The sequence below is a fragment of the Mastacembelus armatus genome, chromosome 3 (genome assembly GCF_900324485.2).
Source record: "Mastacembelus armatus chromosome 3, fMasArm1.2, whole genome shotgun sequence".
In the NCBI taxonomy this organism is placed as follows: domain Eukaryota; kingdom Metazoa; phylum Chordata; class Actinopteri; order Synbranchiformes; family Mastacembelidae; genus Mastacembelus; species Mastacembelus armatus.
Window position 1 is genome coordinate 13334975 of NC_046635.1, and position 21399 is coordinate 13356373.

Below are 21399 nucleotides of genomic sequence, written 5' to 3' on the forward strand. Positions count from 1 at the left end.
AGTCCTCAGGTTACAGTAGATCACTGAAGCATTGATCCAGGCAGAACAATCAAGTCATATCAATCAGCAGCTCATTGGCACATCAATTAATCTGATATAGGACTAGTGACATCCAGTTATTTGTACAAGCATGATCTATATGCTGGCCTTTATAAAACAAGTACAAGGCAAATCCCACTGTTGATTTCTTCACGCTGACACCAATTGCAATTGCTCTCTTAGCCACTCTAATCTGCTCCTTCATATGTGCTAACGCTTTTTAACACTGTTGGCATTGCTATGATCTGGGTTCCACATTTTTTACTACAGGAATTATCTACTATCATTATTATTCATGTGTTAGTCATGTGTGAAACGCTTGATACTGTGGCCCCTCTGAAAATGAAGTTAGTGAATCAGAGGAGATTAGCTCCATGGTACAGTTTATATATTCGTATGTTAAAGCAGGCATCACGATGGCTGGAAAGGAAGTGGCATTCCACAAATTTAGAGGAATTTTATCTAGCCTGGTATGCTACAGTCTATTAACATATAAAAAATCTCTCTGTAAGGTTATGCATACTATTCATTACTAATAAAGGAAAATAAGAACAATCCCAGGTTTCTTTTCAGCGCTGTAGCCAGGTTGACAAAAAGTCACAGCTCTGTTGAGCCCAGTGTTCCCTTAGCTCTCAGCAGTGATGACTTTATGATTTTATGAGTTTCTTGACAAATAAAATCACAACTATTAGAGATAAAATTCATCAGATGCTTCCTATACCTCATGTAACTCATCTATACTAGACTTGGTAAATTTATCTCTAGTAGTAGTAATCAAACCCTTACTAGCCTAGTCTTGAACAAGAAGTCTTGGCTAATTATAGACCAATATCCAACCTACCATTTATTTCTAAAATCCTTGAAAAAGCTGCTGCTAAGCAGCTATCAGACCACTTACACAGGAATGAACTATTTGAAGATTTTCAATCAGGATTTAGAGCACATCATAGTACAGAAACAGCACAGTTAGAAGTCACCAATGATCTTCTCTTAGCCTCAGATAATGGACTTGTTTCTATACTTGTCTTCCTAGACCTTAGTGCTGCATTAAACACTATGGACCACAGCATCTTATTACAAAGGCTGGAGCCTGTAACTGGTATCAGAAGAACAGCATTAAAATGCCAGTCCTATTTATCGAACAGATTCCAGATTGTTCATGTACATGATGAACCTTCCACACGCACAAAAGTTAGTTATGGAGTTCCACAAGTTTCTGTGCTAGGACCAATTCTGTTCACCTTGTTCCTTTAGGCAATGTCATTAGGAAGCACTCTATTAATTACCACTGATATGCATGACACTCAGCTACATCTGTCTATGAAACCAGTTAACCAGACTTCAAGGGTGTCTAACTGACTTAAAGCCTGGTTGACCAGTAACTTTCTACTAGCCCTGGCCTCCAGCACTACTGTGAAAAACCTTGGAGTTATTTTAGAGCAGGACATGTCCTTTAACTCACACATTAAACAAATTTCTAGAACTGCCTTTCACTTGCCTTTCACTTACGCAACATTGCCAAAATTAGGAAAAACTAGTCCATGCATTTGTTACCTCAAGGCTAGATTACTGTAACACATTACCCTCTGGATGTCCCCGTATCTCCATAAAAAGCCTCCAGTTAATCCAGAATACTGCAGCCAGAGTCCTGACAGGAACTAGCAAGAGAGATCATATTTCTCCTATATTAGCTTCTCTTCATTGGCTCCCTGTAAAATACAGAATAGAATTTAAAATCCTTCTTCTCACATACAAATCCCTTTCCCTGATCAAGCTCCTTCATACCTCAAAGACCTCATAGTACCATATTGTCCCAATAGACCACTTCGCTCTCAGAGTGCAGGTCTATTTGTGGTTCCCAGAGTTTCCAAAAGTAGAATGGGAGGCAGAGCCTTTAGCTATCAAGCTCCTCTCCTGTGGAACCAGTTCCCAGTTTGGGTTCAGGAGACAGACACTCTCTATACTTTTAAGGCTAGACTGAAAACCGTCCTTTTTGACAAAGCGTATAGTTAGGGCTGGCTTCAGGTAACCCTGAACCATCCCTTAGTTATTTTGCTATAGGCCTAGATTGCCCGAGGACCATCGGTGCACTGAGCTCCCCTACCCTAACCCTCCACTCCTTTCCCTTCCCCTCTCCTCCTCTCCTCCTCCCTCACATGTATATTCCACGACTGAATGTCACTAACTTTGTGCTCTCTCTCTTCCCTAGTTTGTGCTCTCTCCCTCTCTCTCTGTCCTCTCTCCCTGTACCTTCTGCAGGTGTCCCTGGTCCTGGAGCTGTTTATTGCTGATGTGCAGTTACTGGCCCCACCAACCTGCAGTGTCTATTTGTTGTTTATTGTTGCTGTTCTTTTCTCTCTCCTCTATCCTCTCACCCCAACCGGTTGAGGCAGATGGCCGCCAAAACTGAGCATGGTTCTGCTGGAGGTTTTTTCTTCCATTAAAGGGAGTTTTCCCTCTCCACTGTCACCTTGTGCTTGCTCATTTGTTGGGTTTTTTTTTTGTTTTTTGTAAAGTGCCTTGAGATGATTGTATTGTGATTTGGTGCTATACAAATAAAATTGAATTGAATTGAATTAGTCATGTGTAACAATTGCAGATTATTTCCTCAGTAGATCTCACTGCTGCATTTGTTTTGACATTTGTCTAACCATTCTCAATGAATGTCCAGTTTATCATCATAAGTGTTGGTGTACAGCAAAATCTGGCTAATGCATTGTTGTATGCTATGATGCACCACTTAACTCATAGGCATAAATGCTTTGAAATTATAATGTGCCTTACAGGTCCTACAATATTATCAAGTATTTGAGGCCCTGTCTTGCAAACTGTTATAGACTAGTCATCTTTATTTAAACCAGAAACAAATTCATTAAAGGTGATAGCAGTGTATATTGTAATTCAGAATGGGTTGCTACTTGATTCTAGGACTGTGGTTAACATAATTTCCTGTGGCATAATAGATTTCTTGCTCTGGTCACCCTAAGGTTTAAACACACAGAAGACGTTGAACTGTAGTCTTTGTGTTTATTATTAAAACAACAGGGATTGCTCTCCCCTCCTGTGTTTATCCTCGTGTGTCTCCCTGTGAATGTCAGGGGCCTGTAAAAAGCATTGAAAGGGGAAACCAGTGGAGGGACTTTGCCTCTGATCTGGGGAATATTTCTACAGATCACCCTTCTAAATTAAAAAGCAGTTATGAATAATTCTCACTGGAGACTATACTTAAATTAATGCCTCAATTAGATTGGGAACATTAAAGGTAGTAATGATTCCACTCCTCTGTATTGTAATTTAAAGCCTGCTTGCTCTTCCCTGGGAAAGCGGCTCTTTGCAGTAAATGTATTAGAGCAGATTAATGAGCAAGGATATGCAGGTGGCTGGCAGTGAGAGCCAAGCCACTCTACATCCGCTTCTCTCACACAACCTTAACTATGTGAAATGAGAAAGTTTATCAATCACAGTCTTTGTCAGTCAGCAAGATGCTTTTGACAAAGGTTTTGTAAAGTATATAACTTTGTATGTACTTTACAGTATGTAAAGTACAGTATGTACTTTACATAAACTGCTCCCGATGCCTATTAAGCCAAAAAACAGCATATAATAATATATAATAAAATGTTTCTATCTGCTATATGGGCAAGTGCATAATTCAGTCAGGGTCCTCATCTCTCTGTGCTGATGTGAGTCAGTCCATTGTTTCACCTGAGAGTTGGGGTGGGGTTGTAACGATCCCTGCATGTAAGTGATCCATCCCTAATCAATACAGACTGTCACATTGGACTAGACATTCACCTCTGCCTGCTATCTCCATCTGTATGGAAGCTTGCCTCAGTGATGGCAGTGACCACAGCCTAACCTAGTTGGTCAGCTACCGCCACAACCAAATGTGGCAGAAATGAGTCTCCTGTGAATTCCATCCAGGTTCTTGTGGGTTCGGTCTGAGTCTAAAGTCAGATTTAACTTTAGTAAAATTAACAGCAGAGGGATGTTGGCTGGCTTATATTGTATTAATAGGTTAAATCTGTGGTGACCTTATTTTTGGAGTAGCAGCATGATAATTGGAAGTCCTGCACAACATTGGGGATTATCATGTTTATCCTCCTATAATCCCGAAAAGCATTAAGATACAACGAACTACATGCTGATTAGCTTCAGGCAGGAGAAATCAATCAGAGACCAATAAATAGCCTCCTGGCTTTCTGTCCACATGAAAAAAGAGTAAGTATACAGTTAATATGTCACTGCTTAGGACTTTATGTGGTTTTCCCATCTCTACATATAATGTGAAATGAATGAAAACACCCTTACTAGTTAATGTCAATAGCAGAGCCAAGTCACACTGACAATAATAAATATTTATAAATCTGTTTTGTAGTATTATTTTGGGTGAAGTTAGTAACTTTAAATTAAAGTAAATTTTTATGCCAGTAATACTAAATAAATTGTCGATTCTTTCTATAACTCCTACTTGACAATCAAAAGTGTACACATTTATCACATGTCCCAGACCTGTAGGTAGGATGGCTTTTTTGGCAGACAGGAGGCCATTTTGCCATGCTGCATATTCACCTATTCAGATGGGGAATGGACAGAACCTCTCAAGCAGAACATATTCAGGAGGTGCATTTTGAGGACTTCATGTTTGCAAATGACTTACAGGTACACACATAAACCCCCCTACCTGCTCTTGATAAAGAGACTTGCAGGGAAGCATGGCTGCTCAACTAGATGCAGGATGGAGGAGACAGGTTGCGTGGTGAAATGGAAGAGGGATGGGGAGGGGGGCATACACACATTGCTAGCCATGCGACGCCATGATAAGGAGACACTAGAGCTTGTTTACATGCAGCATTGGGAAAACAAATTGAAAATTCCTGCTGGGACACAGATGCATATCAAAAGAGGATTATTTTAGAAATAATCGTCCATGCCACAAACTGTCACCAGCTAATCTCCACTTTGTTAGAATTCAAATTACTTTCCCATGTTTACATTGCCATTACTGCAAGGGCAGGCACCAGGGGCTCTATGGGGGCCTATTTGCACAAGAGTGGCAATAAAAAAAAAAAATAATAATAACTTTCAATAAATATTCCAGACTAGAGAGAATGCTCAGGTCCTGTTGGTATAATAGGAATATCCAATAGGAGAAGCTTTAGAAATAATGTAAAAAGCCCAGTTTTAAAACTGAGGCAGATTGGAACAGTGATAGTCTGTCTATCTGAGGATGAGATAGACTGGCAAATGGCAGAGCAAATCAGAAGTGGTCAAAAAAACTGGTGCAATGGCCTCCACTGACCTCTACCTAGCAAGGCCTTGTGAGGTTCAGTAAGGTTGGGCCAAGCAAATCTGGACTGGCTAAGATTGTAAGTGCATGAAGTTTTAACTCTGTCGGAGGCAGAGGCGTCTCGCGTCTCTGGATCAGGTTTCCAGTATTTATCACTTCTAGCTGTGCTGGCACTGAGGGTGGATACACTATCCCTTATCCAGGGCTGTCAGTCAGCAGGCTGGGCCAGCTCACACGTAGCAACATGAAGCATCAGCCTGCTTCAGCACTGGAGGGAGTCATGGACAAACACACAAGGCTGATTGCTCTATATCCAACCGATCAATGGGGCTTGTCCTTAAGTGAGAACGGAAGTGCAAACCTGTGCAAAACAGTTTTTGTTTTTCACAAGCTTTGCCAAGTAATTACAATATTCTGAATATGCTGGAACAAATATATACATATATACAGTACACGGTTTTGCACCTCTTAATTGAATTGTAACAAGCCAGCTGAGACTCAGACTTTGCTTCACAAATGTCATAAATCTGATTTAAAGAGATTAGGTTCCACTTATGCAGACGCAAATAGTGTTCTGTACACAGCATTAAAGATACCATCAGTCTGAATGTTTGACTAAAACTCCTTTCTCGCAGTCTCCGCACCAGTCTATTTGTTGCTTTGCTATGCTGTCATAGAGGTTGGCCTTATGGTTCCCAAAAGGATAGGGGATGTGTCTTGTGGTGAAAACCACACAGTGTGACAGACACAGAGGAGACAGGAGGAAGGCAGTTCTCATCCATGTTCACTGCAGAAGTGGTCACATCAAAAGCTTAACTTTTTTTAGAGGTTTTTCATCGTTCTTGTTCTAAAATTTGTAACAAATTTACAAACATATTAATTTGCATATTAAGCAGTGGGGGGCCTAAATATTGTGATGACCAAGCACTTATTGATTGACTTAACCCAGTTTAGTTTAAAATGTGGGCCTATTTCTGTGAAAACATGCAGTCTGTAAGGAGGCACTGTGGCAGTGACTCGAATCTGCAGCTCTGCTGTGACTTTGCTCTTATGTTTCCAGCCCTTGCCTGGGGCGGCAAACGGCTTTGCTCAGCAAGGGAGGGAGAAGAGGGGGTGCGGTGTGGAATGGGAGGGGACAGCAGACTGAGGTAGGTTAGATTAGGTTTGACAGGGCAATACTTTGAAAAGGAGCTTGTTAGATGATTTATTCTCAAACACCTCTCCATAATGGGCTGCTGCGTGTTTCTATTAAACCTGATGGAGGCCGTGCAATGCTCACTTTCATAGACACTCAGTGGTCTGCCGTGGTGTCTCTCTCCTTCATATCATCATTCTCGTCATCTTTTTTTCATATCTCAACTTCACTTCCTTATGCACTCCCACAGAGATGCACACATGCAAGTTCTTGCCACTTCTCCTCCTTTCTTTCTTTAACAGTATTCACTCATCAAAGATTCCCAGCTGCTATTTTGTCAGTTAGTGCAACTTTGGATCTTTAACAGCAGAACAGACACGCATGATTGTAACTCAAGAGACAGAGCTTTGCTGGAGCGCACATCTTCTGTCCTCAGACCCAGCATGAGACTTAGCACCTACTAGCTGTGTGTGACTGCTCCTGTAACTAAGCCAAAGGATGCCTGTCTTTTTAAATTTTTTACTTGTTGTCTCACCCTTCAGCTGCTGGGCTAGAGCGCTCCGTGTGGGAGTGCAACGAGAAATGAAGGAGGCTGCAGGAGACAGTCAAATAGAAACCGTTTGGTGAATAAAACATGGTCATACCACAGACAGACTGCAGAAGTAATCAAAACCTTAAGCTGCTTTTTAATCAAAATGGGCAGAGAGATAAAATACAATACATACAAGACCATATTGCACAATATTAATTATATATAACTCAGAGAAACCAAAGTCACTGTATCTTTTTATTTCATCACTCTTATTTTTACTTTGAAAATCTACCTTTGTTTTTCTCTTCCCTTCTCTGAGCTCTTCTCTCTTAAAGTTGTACTATCCCTGACAGAGCTAGAAGTTTGCACTGCATTTTAAAAGTATTTTAAAAGTATTTACAAAGAACTTGTGTTAGATTTGTCAATTCAGTGTTTTTTGACTTTTACCTCTTTTGTGATCATCTCTGAGGCCATGAGTTCACAACATGACTTCCTGTGACTGGGTTGTACCAGGTAGATAGCAGTGGTTTCAGTTAAGTAGGGCCAAAGTTGACATAGGAACATTAGAGCAACGAGTAAGAGAGAGATGGCACTGGTTGGACAAACCAAACAGGAAGTTTCACTCTGTGTAGCTGACAAAGATATGGGTCTAGAGAGAGAACTATGATAGCTAAGATATAAATGCCTTCTCTAAGTCGTGGCAGGAAGGAGCAGAAATAGATACCATTCTTTCCGTGATGCTGGGAAAGTGCAGTTCATATTGGACAATCACATTACAGAGAAAAACACAACAGTAAGACAAGAAATCAAACATTTGAAGGTACATTCTAGGTTCACATTTAGTAAGTAATTCTAATCATTCTTTAAATAAAAACTGCACATAAGTGTATTTCTGTTCAATCTGATCACAGGTTTCCTTATCCCTGCACCTGTAACAATTCTAGCAGTGGCCTGCAAGCAATATTGACCATCTGCTGCAATCTGAAAATTAAAAAAACATAGGAGAGCAAACCCAGTGATCAAACTACATTTTGGTAACAAAATGAGTGATTATTCATTTTTCTAGGTGAGTTTATGTTTTATTTTTCACCCATTTGGACAGTCCTCACAGTAAAGATTCTTCTCCTGTCAATTCTGCTTTCATTTACAAACATTTTTGGATCCCCAAATATCATACACAATTGTACACACACTCCTATAAAGGTTTGCCTAACTTCAGCCCGTGCTCAGATGAACAGAATCTTTTCATTTATGGGGAAGGGCTATGTTGTCTTAATTGTGTCATGAGCGTAGATAATGCTAGAACCTCAGATCTACACTACACACTTTCAATAGTGATCTACACACATTCTCTTATTCTTATGTATAAACATTTGTTTATGGGCATAAAAGCAATTTCTTTCAGAAAAAATACAGCCATGAATGCAGAACCTTCGGACAACACACAAAAATGCACAACTACAAAGGCAGCACACCTACATAGTTAGATGCATTAGTGGTTTATTTGTAACAGTTGAAAACCTGGCTCACTAGGAACCATCGCAATAAATCTAATTAATTCATTGTCAAGACAGTTTGCTATAAATCAACATTCATTATGTAAGCTCACTGAGTGGAACATGTCAGCAGGTATTTTAAATGTTTGGAGCCTGTTAGTCTTTTTGTTTGCACAGCAGCAGTAGTAGTTGCAGTCATTCCGGTGACTTTTGAGGTGGTGAGAAATGATATCGTATCAGTGGCAACAGAAACTTCACTACCTACTTTTCTCTTCATTTTCTCACCCCCCACGGATGTAGGGTTATGCCTGCAGGCGCACGCAAGCACACACACCCAAACACAATCCAGCACTCTCACACATCTCTGAACCTCGTTGTGACCACCTTTACCACAGGTTTTCTTTGGAACCCCCCTCCCCCTTGGGCCTCAAGGGATGTCAGAAGCAGATGGAAGAGGTATTGTTGTTGTTAAGTGTAATGTAGAGATGAGCAGTGCAGACTACTCAACACTGCTCCTCATGGTAATTTAATTAATTAACATTTCCGGTGCTTCTTAAATTAAATGCTACAGTGTTCTAAAGAGAAGTCCTGATCATAATCTGTGTAAATTCTAATCAGCAGAAAAGTCTGAAAAGTAAATTGAAACTTGGAAATGTCAGGGACTCTGAAACAAATTTGTGTAATGAAAACTAAATACTATTTTGCAATAAAAATAGATTGATATTCTTCTAAATACACTAATAGTATTAAAGTTGGAGTGGAATTATTTTTTTCTTTAACCCTGCTCAGCAGAGAGCGTGAGGTGCATGACAGACAGAGAAGGGGGATTTTGGTTTTGGGAAATCAGACAGCAAGGAAGCTACAGTGTGCATCTTGGTTGGCTCACGCATTACTAGAAAACAAGGCTGGAGCGGTCACAACCCCCATATTGTTTTCCTGGGGAAGGCAGAGAGTGATGATGATGAAACAACTGATGAGTCAGACTTTACTGTCAGAGGTTGTAAAGAGAACGCTCACTCACACACCTAGAAAAACAGTGCGATTGCAACATTGTGGCTGCCACTGACTCTCATCTCTTCCACTGTGTCGCTTGGCCAGTTGCATTCAGTTGTGACAACAGGGATATGCAGCATTGCTGTTTTTAGATTCATATTTCTGCAAGATGTCCCCAAAACAAAATGTCTTTCAAACTTATTCTTCTTATTTCATCAGGTTAAATTTGCACTGCAATATGTGGCTCTAGCTACAGTATTTAAGTGTATGTGTCTAAGTGAAACTGTGAGGGAGTGTGTGTAACCATATCTCAGGACCTTCAATCTGCAGAGGGTAAAGTCTGCTCTCCATCAGTGGAATCTCAACAGAAACAGATGCTTGTGCAGGGCTCAGTGTGTGTTCCCATTGTGTCTAACCCTTTCTGTGTCTCCTCCTCAACCTGGTCATATTAACTCCTTATGATGAGGATCTTGGGACAATGAGGATTATCTGTAAAGCACTATTAAACTACCTACTAGGTCGGCCACCTGCACTCACAATGAAAGCTCATGGTCATATACACAGTAAAGACATCACTGGCCATGTTAAAAAAAGTAGTCTGCCTAATCATATAATTTGTTGGCGGCAAAACCCATGCCGTGAGTTTTAGTAAGCTGAGGAAATTACAAGCTTATGTAAAAGGGAATTTGTTATTTACAATAACGGAAATGATCCTAAGACAGTAAAACTACCCATCTGGGACATCTAGTACTAATTGACTATTGACTACATTGAGAATCAAGTTTTTCAGTTTTTTTTTTTTTTTTTTATTTTGTGGTCATGGCTTTTGCCTTACTCTATGAACATTGTGCCGACGACCTGATGATAAAGTGTGTGTCTTTTAAGCTCTGTAGTATCTGTCTAAACACTGATATAGCACTCTTAGAGCTTTGTCCTGTCAGCAAAAGCCCTGGCTGCTAAAACAAACACTGACCAATCACTGATGTCTTTCAGCAACAAACCACCGGTATGTGAAAATCAGGAAATAATTATTTTTGTTCCAATGTGTCCATGCATGGAATTGTGCCTGTGTATCACCACTTTTTGCATAAAATGTAGTTGTCTATTTATGTGCCTGGTGGCAGGTACAGTCAGTTTACTGTGTGAGTTTGAGGGGGAAATGTGTAATATGTGTATATAGCTGAAATGTCATGTACACAACAACTGTAGCATTCATACATCCAACCTTTAATGGGTTATAGAAGTAACCCACTTTCACACTTGCAGCTGGGAAAACCTCAATCAGATAAGAAAGAACTCTGACCAAACAGGCATCCTGTCCCAGTCGCCGGTGCTTTTGGAACCCTAACACAGGGAGCAGCTGAGGGCCTGGAAGCCAGTGTCTTTATGGTCCCGCTGGGCTCATAAAGCTGCCAGACCCAGGATGCAGCACACTCTTACTCCACCAACCATATCACTCCCAGCTCTGTCCACATCAATACAGTCTGCTGATGTCAAGTATGGAGCTGAATGTTTGATGTTTGCCTCCTGCATGCCGCTGCGTGTTAAGATAACAAAAGCAGGTAGTTTCTCACCCCTTGCTCTGCAGCTTCCTTCTAGGAAGCCCTTTGCTATCAGTCATTTCTTCGACAGAGAGGGAGGTAGGAGTGGAAAGGATGAGGAGGCAGAGTAAACAGGACTATAAAAAGTTTTTGAAGTAGGGAGATGACCAATGTCTAATGTCTTTCTAAAATATTTTTCAGTTTCTTATGTGAGTCCACCAGTGCATAGCGTCTACTTAAAATGACTCACAAGGCATTCAAGTCTGTCTTGGTTCACTAAACCCTGGCTATTTTTTTTAATGTTCTCAGGGGAGAAACAAGAGAAACATTGGACTTCTTAGGGAACTGCCTCAGTTAAAAATGAGGGTCCTGGCCATGCAAACCACTCAAAAACCCCTTACAAACTCCTCCTTAGATGAAGTGCTGAATGTCTGAAGACCATGAGTGCAGAGCCAAGAGCCCAGAACAGACTCTCATGGACCAGGTACAGTTACAGCTAAGCAGGCCTGGCTTATACACTTTCATTGCACATGCAGAAACACACATGGTGATAAATTGTATGCAACCCTCACAACCACAAAACAGATACATGGGTTTGGTTTTAATTAGTATACCAGGTTCAAGCTTAAGCTGGAATGCTGTTGACTGACCAATTGGACAGGCGATCCTTTCAATAGTGACCTGGGTTGGGTTGCTCTCAAATTAGCAAGCAGGTGGAAATGATCTTAGACAGGTACTGTGTGCTCTTACTTTTCCCAGGACATTGAATGGAAAATATGTGTCAAGAGGTGTTTTACGATTTTGAGATGATTTTAGTTAGTTGAGTTATTTTATTATTTCAGGTGGACTAAAATTGAGAAAAACAACCATACAAGCCAGGCTGTCAATGAGGATCAGTGATTAATATTTATACATGAGTTTGTTTTTTTAAATAAAGTACTGATAATAATAAATACATCCATCCATTATCTATACCTACTTATTCCTAATTAGGGTCACGGATATCTGATGGCTCTACCCTCTGCTGAAAAGGCAGGGGTACACCCTGGACAGGTCACCAGTCCATCACAGGGCTAATACACACATGTATAAAAATAAATAGATAAATAAAGTGCAATGGTGGGAATAAAATGTATTTTTTAAATATAATTAATTTAAAGTAGGCACCAATTTGTGGCATAATCAATATTGGTAAACTGTGCTATCGGGTTTGACAAACATGCACAACTGAATGGTGTATATATATTTTAGCAAGCCACAGTTCAAATCTCTGTTGACAATATGTCACCTTTTGAACAATATGGTGCAAAGGGATTCTGTATCAACTTAAAAAAAAACATGAAGCAAATCAAATTATTTTAAGGCGAGCAGATGACGAGAGAGAGCGAGAGAGAGAGAGAGTAAGACAAGCTGAAGGCCCAGGAAAAGCCTGTGCTTGGCAGTCTGTGTGATCAATATAAATAGCACCAAATGGCCTGCTATAAAATTGTCAAGAGTTGTAAATGATCCCCCAAAACAAAGCTGAAACATAAAAAGGCACAAACCCATAAGCACAAGCACAAACATGCAGCTACACATGTACAGTATTTCTAGTATTTTCCGGTCTTCATCCTGTAAGTATCACCTCCGACTACCAACATCACTTTCACACTCATGCAGCTGATTTCCTGATTGGCTGACCCATCAGAAATGCTAAAACTGACTTCTGCATAAGAAAATAGAAGGTGAACTCGACAAAAAAAATATTTTTCTCAAGTAAATTATTATTTTTTTTTCAGAATAAATAAATAACTAAATTAAAACTGCCAAGTGAACATGTATTTTTAAGAATGCACACATGCACGCACACACTGCTGCTTAAAGCTGACCTAAGGCAATACTTTTCCTTCAATAATGCAAACAAACATCTTTATTGCTGTTTGGTGGATGGCATGATTTATGAGAAAATCAGCAGTATTTCAATTTCCTTATACCCAGGGACAGTGAAAAGGCTGACTATAGGGTAGAGGAGAAGGACACCAAGCCTGGTATACCGACAGAGGTCCTGTACACACAGCCTCTTGTGGTGATATGCAGCATATTCAGTTTTAAAACTCATTAAACATAATGGACTTTTACTGATGTTTATTTTAGAAAGATTATTTTGACGTTTGCTTATTTTTGTTTTTCCCATTCCCTCTATCTCCCTGTTTAACCCATCCATTTATCCCAGCTATGTCGAGAGAAGGAGATCTGATGATTATAGGGACTTATTGTATTATAACTCAGCCGAAGATTAAAGGGAAAACGGGGGTGGAAGGATGAGGAAAGGGTAAAGTGCTGTGTTGGCATTTTATACTACACACAAAGACTTTTTAATGCATATGCATTCCCCAATTCTTCTTCACAAGTGGGTGCACCTTGAGCGAATATATTCCAAGATATCTTCCTAACTTTTGAGGTAAAACAAAAAAGGAAGAAAAGCAGAAGTTGGATTCCGGCTGACAACAGAGTGTGCGTAACCACTAGATACACTCGCTCCGCTAGAGTGCTCCCGGTGACGGTCGCTAACAGCAGCCGTGATTCGGCGGATATCACACAGACTGGCTAATGAGCATTAGCATTATAGCTAAGAGACGCGCAGGTAAAAACACAGAGGAAGGAACCTCCTGAGGATACGTCTAAGTTTTTAAATCCCCATTTTTTCCTCTCCTTTATTTTTCCCCTACGGACCATTACTCAGTATGTCCCTCCCACCTCACCGCTCCACCTTCCTCACTTTTTTCTTTCTTTCAGCACGGTGCAATTAGGGCTCTCATTGAATATTGAAGGTATGAAGAAGAATGGAGCTTTTTAGCCGTTTCTCTTCCGCTAAGACCATAGCTCCGCTGAGGGATGGCTGAAGGCTTCAAGTAAATCAGGATGCTGAGCTCTAGCAACAGCACTTAGAACCAAACAATCACTGATCATTTATTTAGTCAGCGTTATTTATTCATCCCACATTGATGTTGCTCGGAGCTGTGATTATTTCACTTACGATTATTCTCATGTGATTTTCTCTGTTTTTTATAAGGAGATAACTGGTCTGATCTAATCCAATTAATGGGGATCCTTAAACCTTGCTTTGCCAAATCTGATGATTTTCATCACATCTGATTGGTAGAATATAGGTAGTTTCCAGAAATCAGAAATGCCTTGAATCAGGGAAACACTTTATTACAATTAGGCCTATAAGTCTTCACTGTGTGAGTTTCTTTCTGTTTGTTGTGTGTCATTATGCTCTTACTTTCTAAAGTGTGTTGATATAGTGTTGCACAGTGTTAGGACGTATCTTGTCTCTGTTCTGTGCAATTCAGAACTGAATCATCCTACTGTACTTGGTTGTATTGAATGGAAGTTCACCTGAGGGCTTTATGGCAGGTTACTGGCAGAGGGGCCAGTATAGATCTCAAGACCCAACACACCAGTCCGCCTGCACAAAATACCAGCATTGTCTTTACCTTTTTTGTGCCCTGTGTCCATGAAAATTAGGCATGATTCTGATCACAACAAGCACAATCTAACATTATATAAAACCTCCACTTATGCAAACACACTGCACAAATATAAACATGAACACACACACAAACACACAGTGGTTTCCCCTCTTCCTTGCACAAGCACCAGACATTGATTCTCACACATGCTAGATTATAACATCTCATTCTCTCAGTCTGACCCTTACCCAGCTCACATTGCACTCTATAAATACATTTACAGTCTTAATAGGACTCAGTTTCAGGACTGGTATGCAGCTGAACTCCACCACTTGTTGGTTGTGGGGCAGATCTCCCAGGACATGGCTCTGCAGGGCAGGGATGGGTGGGGTAGAGGGGGAGGCAACTTTATCCCGGGAGGATCTGTTAGTGTCACTTGTCACATTGATTTGTTCTGCAGCCCCTGTGGATTGAGGCATCGTCTGGGCAAGTGTAATTTATCATTATCAATATTTAGATTGTTACTCAATGCAAGAAAACCTAATTCTAATCTTTTTGTAATCAATTCTGTAATTATCTGAACATGTTGATGTTTTTCTACAGTTTCTACTGAAATAAAATAAGGTGTTAGACTTATGATCTGATATTATGCACAGCACAGGAACATGTACACACATAAACATAGAGACACACTTATACTGATAAAGGAAGGAAAATGTTGCCGTCTTTGTCTCCTACCACTTCCTTTCATATAGCAGTGCTCTGTGGTGAAAGTCATAATGCATAACATAAATGCACCACACATAGACACTGATGCAAATACAGGAATCAAAGACACAGTCATTTCCAGGAAGTCATGTCTCGCTGCTGTGCAAATGGCCACAGGCAAAAGCAGACACTTATCACTCATTTCTTGAGATTTGACATGTCTCCCTATACTGAGAAGCATTTGCTGCGGACAGGTTCATTCAACCACATTTAAATAACCATAGCACTAGCAAAGATATAAATCGCAAAAGGAGGGAAAGAAATTGAAAAGAGACCGTTTGCAGCCAGAGAAGAGACTTGCTACAGGCAAGGGCCAGACCACAGTAGGAGACAGGCTCCAGCCTTCCCTTACAGCACCATCAATGTTTAATGCAGTGGGGCAGAGCCTGGGCTGCCACCCTCATAGAGGAGGTCAGTTCTGGAGTCGACAAGCTGGAGGGAGACCATAGCAATTTCAAAGAACTTTGACAGGAGACAAGGGTCTGTCACACAAGGGGTCTAGTGGGAGATGCTTCATCTCAGAGGTCACAGGCTTTTTTAACCTCTTAGTCACCCCACCCCTTTTTCAGCACATGGCCGAACAACACATACCCAAATTAAACTAGCTGTTGTCTTTACATTTTAAGCTTTGTCTCAGCAGAGCAAGCCTGTGTCCTGAAGACAATGTCCATGTATAACTAATCTGACTGACATGTATTTTCCACAGCCTACTTATCCTGACAAATAACAGCACATATGGTTTATTTTAGGCAACACAAAGCATTTGGTCAGTAGGGTAAATATGGCAGTCCTGATTAAATATCAATGCTGACTTGAAGTATTAAACAAACAAGTGTTGAGTGGTAACTTTGGACAGAGCCAGGTTAGCTTTTTTAAGCAAAGTTGGCAAAAAAAAAAAAAAAAAAAATTTCCAAAATCGATTTAAGTCCAAAAATGTAGAACTCTGTTTTAACCAAGAATAACCAAATATTTTAGTACATGAATCTTAACAAGACATGTGAAGTAGTTTGCAGACTATGTTCACAAAGTCAGGCATTTTGCATTGGACTGGCACAAACATTAGATATTGAAACATATTGATTTCCACCAACAAATAAAACAAATTTTCACTATGTACCTTTTATTTTGTAGGAAACATTGTTGAGTAGAGGCCCTAATAGGTTGTCTTTTAAATCAAGTGATGATTTTAAGTACTGACTCAAAATCATGTGACTGAAATGTGTGAAACAGTTTCCTAAACTGCAGTGACAACATGCAAAGTTACAATATGCAGTGTTTACCCTTCATTGTGAAGACATAATACTTTGAGTGTGAGAGAGTGAGAGGCTCAGAAAATTTAATTCTGTAAGTGAAAGGACATCCTGCATCCTTGTGGACTGCCAGACACATACTGATTAGAGAAGGGAAAGGCCCACTTTTTTCAAGTCCAATCCAACTCAGTTGGATATACTTCACAGTCATCGCCTCTCACAGTATGAAAAGCCACAGACACTCACAGATAAAGCTGTGATTACCTGGACTAGACTCTCCCTTTCCTGTCATTGGTGCCATCAGCTGAAGGAGGGTCAGTGTGTTTGTGATTGCGGTGGGTGTTGGGTAGGGGGGACATAAGCACAGTCACAGTGACCTTTATTTGCTGTCTGTATGGAGAGGGCTGTGGTTTTCGGTTGAGACATATACAAAAGACCGAAGGAGACAATGACAGACAAGATGGGAGGTATAGGTGGATGGATAAGCAGCAAGAAGTAGACACAGAGATGTAGTAAGCTGCAGATAACCTGACAGGGAAGTTAAATCTTCACTATAAATATATATATATATATATTTTATTTTTACTACTATTGTAAAATAGTAGCAGTTTGGATTTATTTGTTGAACTGGCAGCAACAGTGACACACCCAAAATCTCTGTCAACACACAAACATCCAGCAATGTACATATTAGCTCAGGCATATGTCCTGAAGGGATGTCAGGCCTGCGGCATCCGTGGTTGACAGGCAAGGAGGGATGGAGAAAGGGAAAAGGAGAGGGAAGGTGGGAAAAGAGAGGGAAAGTGCTGACTCTGACACCATCTCTGTGTGCCATGAACACAAGAACCAATTAGCTAGGAGCCGGCTTCCGTTGCCTGCGCTGTTATAGGACCTCCTTTTTGAGTCCCTAGGGCTGACTGTAGCTTCAGGGCTATGGTGGCACATATACTGTATACGGTAGACAAACTGTATAGGAGAGACACGGATATTCAGCAGACATGCAATGAACAGGGATGTGGTGTGGCCTTCCACACAGAAAGGGACAAACAGGAAGAGAGAAAGAAGAAGCAGATCGAAAAGGGAAAGGATAAAGTGTAAAGTAGCAGGACAGGCTTTTAATTCAGTGGCATGCTGTGACTGACCCATGTTGCACCTATACTTATATCGTATGTTTTAGCTCATCTAAAAATACTCTCCCTCACATACCGCACTGTCTCATTTCAGCTCATTTCCTTTTCACATAACAAACACATCATAATTTCTACATTATTTTTAAATTAAACCACTAGCACTTCTTGTCAAGCTTCCTGTAACAGCTCATCTTATTTTATTATAGGAGATGCAAATACATACACACTCACCTAATCCTCTCTCATGCTAAATGCTCACATGTCTCAGTTCAGCCAAAAATGTACACTTGCATATGCACTGTACACAAACTTACACATACCTGCCCAACCTACACACACCACCTCATTGTCCTGCTCAAAGAGGGCACTGGTGACGCAGTCTTTTTATGACAATTATTGATCCTCTGGAGCACAGTAAAAACTATCCCCAGACAGACAACAAAAATAACTGTAACCATATAACAGCTTCCTGCCAGGGGAACAGATCCCACAGAGCAACCACGTGACTAGACTATTCCTGGAGTATACCGTAGACCCCCAGCAGGTCCAGGGCACTGACCAGGCATACACTCACATACAGGGAGAGGAGAGGAGAAGGTTATGGAAAAGTATATGTTTAGACTTTGTCAGTTCTTCTGGCTGAAAAATGAGCATTTCATGGATTTCTGTTCACTGAGAGGCTTTCAGTTTGATTGTTTATGTGCAGCTCCTCTCCCTCACCATATGGTGCTGCTCACTTTTAATTATGATAATATCAAAGTCTTTGTCTTGCATAGTCCATTTATGTAATAACATTTTGTCAATGTAGTCCTCGTGACATGCACACCCGCTTCCTATTCATATGCACACACTTTTCCTTCTGTAGAAACATTAACTTATCAAATCTATTCTGACAAAACAGAAGAGGAAGCTGAATACAAGCCTTATTTCAAGTGTAGAAATGTCCCATTGAATTCATTGCTCTGTGGTTGAATTTGTATTGTAGGGACAATGGACAAGATAACTCAGTATTTCTCCCTCAGAACAATTTGGCTGTCGGTGAGGAGGAATTACTGTTATAAAGCTGTCTTTGATTCTGCCACCCTGCCATTAATAGTGTCAGCTCAAACACAGTTTGTGAATGGACAGATACTACCTGAGATGAATTAGACAGACAGTGAAGGTAGAAGCAGAAAAGCAGGTTATTAGACTAAATACCATGCATTGTAGTCTATGTTAGTGGTTTTGTTTGACATGTCTGACATCCCTGTCAGAGTAGTTCTACACATACCCTTCAATAGTCTGGGATGTCTTCAGGGAGTGGGATGGAAATATGTTTTATTTCAGAAAACCACAGTTGATATGGTGGATCTGTAGGTGAATATGTGAAATTATGGCAGACATATGATCCTAGATTTGCCATTATTGTCTCTTTTGTCTTGTATTGTCTTGTTTTCTTAAGTGTCACAGACATAAGTTGATGCAGCCAGGCTGAATAGTAAACACACTAATATATAATAATTATTTCTGATAGAAATAATTATGAAAGTTAACTGCCTTTCTGCAAGTCTAAGTCTGGCTAACTGTGATCATGACATCTGGTTGAGGAGAGAATATGAGAAGAGAGATGAGAATAACTTAAAGCTGCACTTAAAAAACAGTAGGGCAAAAAAGCAGGAAAGCTGAAGGGGTCTGGATATGATCCAGTTTCAAATACTGAGAGGTAATCTGGCTGTCAAACAAACAGTGTTCAGTCTCGTCAAACTCCATGCTCCACAGTCCACGTTAGGTTCTGGCTCTTAGCCAATCCAGTGACAGAAACCTCTCATCGATGGCGTTCCTCATCTGTCTTCAGTCATACTGTCTGCCATGTTTGGACCACTTGAGCCATGATCTTATTTCACACTAGCATATAACACATACAGAAATCTACTAAAATCATATTATGTATTTACATACTGTACAGACACCATTACATACAACACAGCAATATGTAAATATGACATAAATTATTTTTTTATTAATAACTTATTGTCACCACATTAGTAGATGTGGCATTGCCTCCACTGAAAGAGATATACACTGAGTACTGCTTTGTAGACCTCCTGCCCCTCAAGGGGAGCTTTCGACCGGGGAAGGTCTGTTTGATCTCAACACTTATCTGCTTCATTTCTGTTCTCTTATGTGGTACTCACAAGCCATCACTTTGATTTGTGGTCAGACTCAAGTCAAGTGCATTAACCACGTAACACACCAATGTGTACATTGAGCTGCATAAACACACACAAATACACACTCCATCAAAAAGAAATAGTCCCTTTGCAAACCTCAGGCAGAGGGAAATGAATGTGCTTGCTTGCAGGGCGTTTGATAGCACTTCAGAAACTGTTTGTTTAGACAGTATTTATGTACTTCTGAAGAAAATACCAGCCTCTGTTAGTGCTGCGTTACATATTTCAACAGGTCCAGAGCCCAGTCATTTCTTTTCTTCTGCCAATGTTCAGTATTGTCATTTAGACAAATCTGTAAATTGATCCCTTTCTTGCAGCCAGATGTGCAATCCCATAATTATCCTGAAAAGTTCTGTATAGATTATGTATAGAAAAGAATGATTCACATGTTTTATAAGCACTACTGAAGCTTTATAAATGAAGCATTTTTACCCAAACAGTGAACAGAAGCTGTAATCTGAGTATCAAAGGCAATGATTATGAGTTGTTCATTTAACAATGCACTGGGCACAGACTTTTTATGTCATAATGTACAATGTTTATACTTTCAAGTGCCTAAAAATGCACTCTTGTAATTACTGACCACATTACTATTTGTCCAACCATCATATGAGAAGCAACTTCAGGATTTTTGTCTTTCATCTTATGCTGTCTTATGCTCACCAAATGTCAGCAGAATGGGAAGGATAGGATTTTTTATCTTCAAGCCTTTCAAAATGATGATTTACCACAGGTCCCTAAACCTTCCAGATAGTAAAAAAAACAGAAATAAATAGAATTAGACAGCGAATAACCACAGCAAAATACAAAAGAGGATCAGTGAAATTGAAAACACACAATTTCCTTGCTATTCCTGTACACTAGCTCTGTGCATCTATATGTGAAATGGATTCCTATGCCATCCAGAGTCCTTCACGCTGCTTGGTAGCAATGTCCCTAAATATAAGGAAGGTAAGTATGCATGTAGATTAGGTCACACACAGGAGACACACCCCTAGAAGGAGATGGCCTGTTTTAGTGGAGAGAAGTATTTTCTGTTGGAGAAAGAGAAGCACTGCAGGGTATGGTAGGGTTTTCTGCAGTGTCTGCAATAACAGTGTTATTTTCTTGAGGTGTCTCCTTTCAGTGGGGTTTGTTGTTAAAGACTGCAAAGCAAGAAGAGGAGTCGGGAGATTTTGGGGATGCTCGGGGCCTCTGGTAGCAGGTTACCTGTTTAAATAATGTCCTGGGTAAATAGGGCGGAAAAACACACATGCAGAAAAAAGTGTAAAGGGATCCATGCAGTCTTAAGCATGTGCATAAACAGCAACGCATTTCAGTAGTTAAGATGCATGTAAGAAAAACAAAGGATATGTGTCATTTTTGGAAGCATTTTGAGTTATTGTTTCCACTGTTTAGAGACACTGTTTTCTGTTTGCCTACTGTGTGTAAAACATGTTCTATAGAAAGCTGAACAATAGTAAAGGACCAAGTTTGTGCAAGTGCAAATGTAGGCTGCAGTGGGAAACACCAGATTTTTGTGGTTTTGTTTCTTGACTTTTGTTTTGTTTTTTTTTCCTC

At 40.2% G+C, this 21399-nt stretch overlaps 1 protein-coding gene across 3 annotated transcripts in view; it reads right to left on the reverse strand.

Moving 5' to 3' along the window:
• Positions 1-21399, reverse strand: part of mafa (MAF bZIP transcription factor a) — a 70891-nt gene that overhangs the window by 26758 nt on the left and 22734 nt on the right. The window contains exon 3 of one of the 3 annotated variants that reach the window (XM_026319653.2): positions 20567-20582. The exons of the other annotated variants lie outside the window; for them this stretch is intronic. The gene's annotated coding sequence lies outside the window, so the exon portion shown is untranslated. Of the gene's footprint in view, positions 1-20566; positions 20583-21399 lie in introns of those variants that run through there. 3 annotated transcript variants of the gene reach the window in all.